This window comes from Aegilops tauschii, chromosome 2, assembly GCF_002575655.3.
Source record: "Aegilops tauschii subsp. strangulata cultivar AL8/78 chromosome 2, Aet v6.0, whole genome shotgun sequence".
Classification (NCBI taxonomy): Eukaryota; Viridiplantae; Streptophyta; class Magnoliopsida; order Poales; family Poaceae; genus Aegilops; species Aegilops tauschii.
The window spans coordinates 176,098,011-176,106,590 of NC_053036.3; positions in this window are offsets into that span (position 1 = coordinate 176,098,011).

Here is an 8,580-nt window from a genome sequence, read left to right on the forward strand (position 1 = left end):
ACCTCCTATAAATCACCTCATATTTTGCACACATGATCTCCTACACAAACATAGATAGTTTGCCAACGTTTTATTTTTTTTGCATTTTCTTGAATTTATACTATCATGTGATCAGTGAAACATGCTGGTGGGAAAAGGCATGCATTTGATTTGATTAATAAACATGAGACAAATAATTAGGATAATACTCCTTTATGATCAGTGAAAAAGCAGCATGTCTGATCAGTGAAGCAACACTGAAACAACATGTGTGATCATTGCAGCACTTAAACTGGTGAGAAAAAGTAGCATGTCTGATCAGTGAAGCAACACTGAAACAACATGTGTGATCATTGCAGCACATAAACTCATAGTTCACAACATCTAAACAGAACTAACCATACACCATGGGCAAATTTAAGGACAGACAAATATAGATAGCATAGTACACTACGACCATCACCATATATTCAGTTCATCACACCATAAACAACCACATTTAGTTTACCAAAAGTAACCCAAAAGATAAAGATAAAATTCAGTTCATCACATCATCACATCAGGCCAGAGTCAGGGCCTTCGCGAGCGCAGCATGCTCCCCCTGATCATGTAGTCCTCCCCGCGAATAGCTACATCCTCTGCATGAGACACAAGGTGATCGAACCGGCCATCCTTTGGCTTTGGCTTGGTGGTGCAGTAGGGGCAGTGCCACTTCTTGATCTTGCGGTTGTAGAAGGAAGGAACTCCCTTGGCCTTGATCTTCTCCACCTTGGCTGTGAAGGACGCGACGTTGCCCCTGTACACATCATCTCCAGAATCATACTGCACGCATGAATGAATTACATTAATACATTATAGATTCATATACACCATGTCAAAGGAACTAAATGAACAATCTAAATTTCAAGTAGGCTTACCTCATATTCTTCGTCGTCACTAAACTCTGGATCGTATGGGTCGTACTAGGCCAGCTTCCTCGCCCCCCCAACCTTCATCCTCCTGAATATACAATTACATCCATCACTAGTAAATACAGAAGCCAATTGAAAATTTAGATATGCACACATGACCCATTGATCATAGGGCTAATATACTCCCAATATACTATGACCCTATTTGCATTTTCCATTGTCATGCACACACATTGAACAACAAAGCTAATATAACTACAAATTGTAGACAAATTTATATATTAATGAATCGAATAACTTCTTAATCAATGAATTCCATTTGGGCATATGACATTCAAAACCACAATTTGAGTAGCATTCAAAAAAAATCTAATAGGGACCCAATCTAATAAGCATACATGTCTGTAGCATTAAAACCCCCAATCTATGAGCATTAAAAAATCTAATAAGCATACATCTGTGTAGGATTGAAGCATAGAGATCCCTATCTCTCATACAGATCTATCTAGCATTTTTGCAATGAATTTATCCAACAAACCCTAGTACAAAAACCCCCATCCCCCCAATACAGAAAACCCCGGCCCATCCGTCAAACCAACTACTCTAATCATCTGTGAAAGTGCGTTATATCGACTAGAGGGGGGGTGAATAGGTGATTTTTATGAATTCTTCACTGAGGAATTTGCCAGTGAGGAAATTCCTTAGCGAAGAACTACTTGCAGTGGAATAAGTACTCAAAAGTATGCATAGCAGAACACAAGCATGGTCATCATGATGAAATGAAGACAAGCACAGAGTACAGAAAGCATAAACACAGGATAACACAGGATGAAGACAAACAGACTGAAGAAATTGAACTGAGGAAATTGAGAAAGTCTTCAGTAAAAGTCTTCAAACACAGATATGAACATGTGCACAACACAGTTATGAGGAAATGAAAGAGTTGAGGAAATAGAACCAGTAGGCTTGGTGAAGACAATGATTTGGTAGACCAGTTCCAACTGTTGTCTCAGTTGTACATCTGGTTAGGGCGGCTAGGTATTTAAACATGAGGACACACAGTCCCGGACACCAAGTCCTGAACACGCAGTCCAGGACACTTAGTCCTCACCGTATTCCCCTTGAGCTAACATCACACAGACCTCGCCCAATCACTCGTGGTAAGTCTTCAGGTGACTTCCGAACCTTCACAAACTCGGTCACTCGGTGATCCACAATTTCCTCTTGGATGCTCTAGACCATGACACCTAACCGTCTGGAAGAAGCACAGTCTTCAAAGGTAACAAGCGTCGGATCCACGCAGGATAAATCTCTTCAGTGATGCTCAATCACTTTGGGTTTGTAGGTGTTTGGGTTTGGGTTTTCCTCACTTGATGATTTTCGCTCAAAGTCCTCGGAGGATGGGATGCTCTCAAATGACAAGTGTCAGTTTCTCACGGAGCAGCCAACCAGCTAGTGGTTGTAGGGGGCGGCTATTCATAGCCTAGGGAGCAGCCCGACATGATAAGACATAAATGCCCTTCAATGATATGACCGTTAGGTGGGTAGATATTTTGGGACAGCTGGCGCATAGCACAGCAACGGTCAGAAATTTGAGTATCAAATTCCTCAGGGCTATCATGTTCCTCACTGTGTAGGCAATCCGCACTGGCGAATTCCTAACTCCTCAGTCAGAACAAATTCCTCAGAGACCAGAAGAACTTCGTCTCTGTCACTGAAGAATATGACTGAACTGTATGAGATTTCTAATGGCTTCACTCGAACGGATTGGTAGGTGTAGGATTTTGAATTGAGCATCACATGGAAATTTTTCCTTAGTATTTCCTCGACCCCTTTAACAATACAGTGTTTCCTATGACTCAAGAAAGAGAAAATGAAACTACGAAAACAAAAGTCTTCACGCTTCATGTTCCTCAAATGAATACCAAGTCTTCAAGGTCACACCAATTTCTTCACTTTCAAAGTCTTCAGAAAGTCTTCAGAAAGTCTTCAGAAATCCAAAGTCTTCAGTCGAAGAACTTCATTTTTAGGGGTCGACTTTCTTTGTAAATATCAAACTCCTCATAGACTTATAGACCTGTGTACACTCATAAACACATTAGTCCCTTAACCTATAAGTCTTCAATACACCAAAATCACTAAGGGGCACTAGATGTGCTTACAATCTCCCCCTTTTTGGTGATTGATGACAATATAGGTTAAGTTTTCAACGGCGATAAACATATGAAGTGTAAATACTGATATTGAGGAATTTGATTGCAAGATATAGAAGAACTCCCCCTGAAGATGTGCATAGTGAGGAATTTGCTTTTGAAGCAATGCACACTTGAAGAGTAAAATCATGGAGATCTCCCCCTATATCTTGTAATTCATACACGCATTTGACATAATATATGAAGAATTTGAAATGCACGATGAAATATGGTGACTAATGTAATTCAGCATGCGTGCAATAACATTAACGAGGAATAAGCATGCAGAAGAAACAGCAAAAGTATCAGGCCACCATAGAGTTTAAGTTTACAACTCGATCCAACAAAGTCATCAGAAGAACGAGAGTTGTAACTTAGAAAAAAATTGCCCATATAAGATAGACCCGCTTGAAGACTAACTCAAATTTATCCCCCTTTGTCATCGAATGACCAAAAGGTTCGAAAATGAGGACTAACGCCCCTGAAGAATATCAAGTTGATGAAGGAGCGCCAGCGTTGTTGGGGTCATTTGTTGATGTAGGGCCTGCCGCAGTGTCGTCCAAGTCTTCATGCTCATCAGTTTCGCGATGAAGAATAGGAGCTGGCCACCAAGGACGGAACCTTGACCTTCTTGTATTTCTTCGGTGGAGGTGCAGACCAGTCAAAGTCCTCCTTGATACCCATTTTCTTCAGATCTTCTGCGCTATAAATATGCGACAGAACAGCCCAGGTGCGGTTGAGGGTTTCATGAAGGTAGTAATGGTTTTTCTTCACTGCATTGTGGGTAGCAGTCATGTTGTGAAGAATTGAACCAAACTGACGCTTGACCCATTTGTGATTGCGATCAACCTTCTGGTGAAGACTGAGGAGAAGCTCACGGTCAGTCATCACCCTGGGAGCTGTGCTTGAGGATTTGGCTTGGTTGCGTTGGCGGCAGAGTCATGGGTGGCAGAGTCATCATTGGTGGAGTAGGATGCAGCCTTGCAAAATTGACCATCCAATGGACGAATGCCTTCATCAATAACAGCAGTAGCCTTGCCCTTTTCATCAGCTGAGGAATATGTCCGTTTGAGGACTTCAATCGGGGGAAAGTAGCTGCAATGGTTCAGTGTATCAGCTTTGTAGTTGAGTGAAGACCTTGTTCTGATGAATCTCATAATCCACGGAGCATAAGGCTTCAACTCAAATGGTGACATTGCGACATTGGCCAGAGTCCTCATGAAGAAATCATGGAAGTTGGCGGGAACGCCATGAATGATATTGAAAAGCAGATTCTTCATGATGTCAACGACTTCTTCTTCATTCGAGTCGTGGCCCTTGATAGGACTCAATGTCTTCGTCAGAATGCGATAGACAGTCCGAGGCACATATAACAATTCCTTCACAAGGAACTTAGTTCTTGGGGCCTGACCTGGCTTCATTAGCACTTGCATATAGTGATCTGTAAGCTTAGGTTCACTGTAGACGCAACGAGCAGCTTCAAGGGGAGGACTGAGAGGCAAAGCACGAAGCAATTCAGTAGCTGGTGCCTTGTAGTGAGTATTTTCACACATCCAGTCCAGCTCCCATGAATTCACATCTTCAGAGTCTCCGGTGATGTGCAGAGTTGCATAAAATTGAAGAATGAGCTCTTCATTCCAATCACATATATCAGTGCAGAAATTTAACAGTCCAGCATCGTAAAGAACACTGAGGACTGGCACGAAGCACGACAGAGATTCCATATCCACGTGAGGAATGTGCTCATGATCGAAGACTTTGTCTTTGTTGAACAACACTGAGGAATAAAAATTTGCCTGGCTGGTAGTCCAGAAATGCCTCTTCCTAATGCGAGCAGAGTCATAGGGGTTGTAATCAGTGAAGAATACGTGCTCGCTGAAGAAATCATTAGCCTTGAATTTTTGCTTCCTTGAGAATGGATCCTTTGGCTTGGGCAGAGGAGTGTCAGTCAGTTGCATTACAACCTCAGGAATCGCAATCTCAAGTTCTTCATGCTGAGGAATTTTTGGTTCCTCTTCAGTGGCAGCCTGGGTCTTCAATTCTTCATTTTCATTTTCTTCAGCACTAGTGGCTGGAATTTCTTCATGAGCTTCATCAGATCCCATTTGAACTGTAGTTGCTGGGGATTGAGGAATTTGTTGCAATGGTGTGAAGAGTGGAGAGTTGGGGTGCTGACTTTCCCAAAAGTCATCATTCATCACTGGTGTGGTACAGCCAATGTCCACGTCTTCATCTTCTATTTATTCAACGCCGGCCTCTTCAGCAGTAAACTGAGGCATAGGCGAGGAAACTGTGGGGGTTGAAGGGATTTTATCCACTTCAATTTCTTCATCCATCTGCTCTGACGAAGCAGCAGAAGGATTTTCTTCATCAGATCCGCTAGGGATCACATATTCTTCATCAAAAGGGATGATTTCCTTTGATGGCATGGAGGAAACAGGAACATCATCAATTGGATTAGCAAATGAGCTTGTCAATTTCTTCATCTTCTTCGGTGCTGAAGAATCTGAAGGAGCTGATGCTTTCCTTTTCTTCACTGCTGCACACTCTGTAGCCTTGGTCTTCTTCACGTCTGATGCAGATGGAAGAATTGGAGTTGGGGTAGGCGCAGGAGGAGCAGAGGAATGTGGTTGATTTTCTTCAGGCACAACTGATGTAGTTGCCCTGACCTCTTCATTTTCTGTAGGCGCACCACTAGTGGATGCCCTGGTAATTTCATCAGTGGCTGGAATGCAGTCATCAGCCCTGGAACTCACATTTTCTTCAGCAGCCTGAATGTCATCAGCGGTGCTGGCATGTTCTTCAGTTGGCTGAGCAGATGCCTCAGCCTGAGGAATTTCTTGTTGCAATGGGGCTGCAACATTGGAGGTGAACTTCTCAGTCAGTTTAACAAACCTGACCTTGGCTCCTTTCCAATCAGCATAGTAAGCATTGAAATCATCGCTGAGGACTTTGATTTCAGACTGGATCTTCACAAGTTCATCAGTTGTCATAGAGACAATGTTGTTCTTCAGGAATTTCTCCTTCCTGTACTGCGCTTTCTTGAGCTGCCTGGCCTTCTCAAATTTCCATTTCTCTTCTTGGATGAAGGCAGTCAGCATATGACTTTGGCCAGGAGTCAGCTTGAAGTCAGCCATAGGAGTGTTTGGGTCCTTGTGCCAGAGATCAATGTAATCGAGGATCAACTTTGGATCCAAAAGCAGAGGCACATTTGTGCCCTTGGCTCTAGTGGCCCTGACTTGCCTATCTCTGATGATTTCAGCAAGTTCTTCATCATCAGCTTCATCTTCTTCAGACGGCACTTGGAAGGCGACCTGCTTCTTGTGAGGACTTGGGCGAGAGCCTCGTCTAGCAGTGGTCTTTGTCTTCAGCAGAGAGGGTCCTGTTGAAGAATTTGGTGCAGCTGAGGAACTAGCTGAAGCTCCTGAGGCAATAGAGATGCCTGTAGTCCTTTGGCACGTGGCAAGATGCACAGGTGCTGAGGATTTGGTCGGAGCAGCTGAGGACTTTGGAGGAGCAGGAGCAGCGTGAGGAATTGGCCGTGAGGGCATTGCTGAGGAACTTGGCCTTGAGGGCATTGAAGGTGAAGCACTTGGCTTACGCGCAGGTTTCTTTGCCATGGATTTCTTCGGCTTGACAGAGACCTCAGCGGCAGCAGCAGCAGCAGCAGAGTCTTCATTGAATTTCCTCACTGCTTCTCTAGCTTGTTGAGCCAGCTTGGCCTGGCGCTTGGCCCATTCATCAAGATAATCTTGACCACACTTGAGGCTGGTGAGATCAGCTTCTTGGCCAGGTGCCAATGGAGGTCTTGAGCATGGAGGATTGAGTGTGAATTTCTTCATGTACTTGGGAGTCACATACCTGTACTCCCTCCACTCTCTTGCCCATCTCCTCTCTATCTTCTGAATGCGCACCTTGCGCTGATTTTTATCTTCCTCAGGGGGTGTGCAGTACCCAGCATAGATGTCCTCGGGGATTTCAAATGCAGTGTTGATCTCAGGCCTCTTTCCTCCTTTCTGTGGCTTCTTTCTATCAGCCATTTTCTTCAGATGAGGAATTTGAACAATTGAATTCTCTGAAGAAGTATGCAACCTTTCTTCAAGGAACGCTGCAAATGAGTTAAGTTGATGAGAACCTAGTGATTCAGAAGCGGACATGAGTACCTGTGAACAGAGTATAGTTGCGAGGAATTTGAAGAGGTCATATGCGTTCTCAGAAGATTTTTGAAAAAGAACACGTTTGAGGAATTTGACCAGATGAGTCTTGAAGAATTTCACTAAGCGTTCTTTGTCTTAGGTTCCAGAGTTGTATAGATCGAAGATCCACACAATTGAGGAATCTTGAAGAAAAATTATTTCTTAGAGAAACGAATCAAGAACACATGACATGTGAGGTGTTTAGTTTGTGAAGAATTTGAAGAATAAACACCTTTGAAGATTTTGTAGAAATCATTTGAATCATTGAGGGCAGTAAAAGTAACTTTTAATTAGCTTGAATGAAGAACACGACGAACTGTGAGGTAGAGATGAGAAGTTCGTCTGTGCAGATCTTCCACGCCCTAACTCGGCGGAGGAAGACGGCTACGGCGGCGGAGGAAGACGGCTACGGCGGCGGCGGAGTGAAGATTTCCGCGGCCGGCGCGAGTACGGCGGCAACGAGGTCGAGGCAGTGAAGCTCTTCCTCAACAGTGATGATGAAGTAGTGGCGGCGCTAGGGTTTGAGAAGCTCGAGCTGGAGAGAGGTCGAGCGGAGTAAAGGAAGTGAGGAAGGGGAGAGGGGGTATTTATAGCGACGGTGAAAAACTGTTCGCCCGAAGAAATTTGACGAGCGTGCCCCTGACCCTTCTCATTCGCTTGACATGTGTCACCCACGTACTGAGAAGTGGAGATCGTGGGTGAATAGATAAGTATTTCGTGGGATGCGGAACGGTTTGAGCGGCAGCGCCGAAAATTTGGATAAGAGAAGTTAAAAGTTCCGTTCGCAAATTCTTCAGCTGACAAGGACACAGTGAAGATTTTGAACGAGTTTCAAATAGAACGCACATGAAGAATTTGTGAATAGATTGGGTTGAGTATAGCATAGAGGAGGAAGGGTACGATCACATTCACTTAACAGAAACATCAACTTGAAGAATTAGCCATAAGTGAATGTTGTAGAGGACATAAACTCATATATATATATATAGCCAATGAAGAGAAACGACTGAGAAGGTGAAGACAATGCAAAGTTCAAGAACACGAACAACTGAGGAATTTCAAAAACCAAAAAGAACTCAAATTGAAGATTTTCAACTTTTGTGGTGGCGTGACCCACCGTATAAGAATGATGATTTCAGACACCGCGTACAATTGTCGTAGGGCTCTGAGAATCAAATTCTTCATTAATTTCTTCACACTTAGAGTGTTATTCTTCATTGATTGAAGAAAAACGTTTCTTCATGTGTTGCACATCTAAGTCATCAATTTTGCATAAGTGTTAGGATGAGTGTCCTTTTCAAA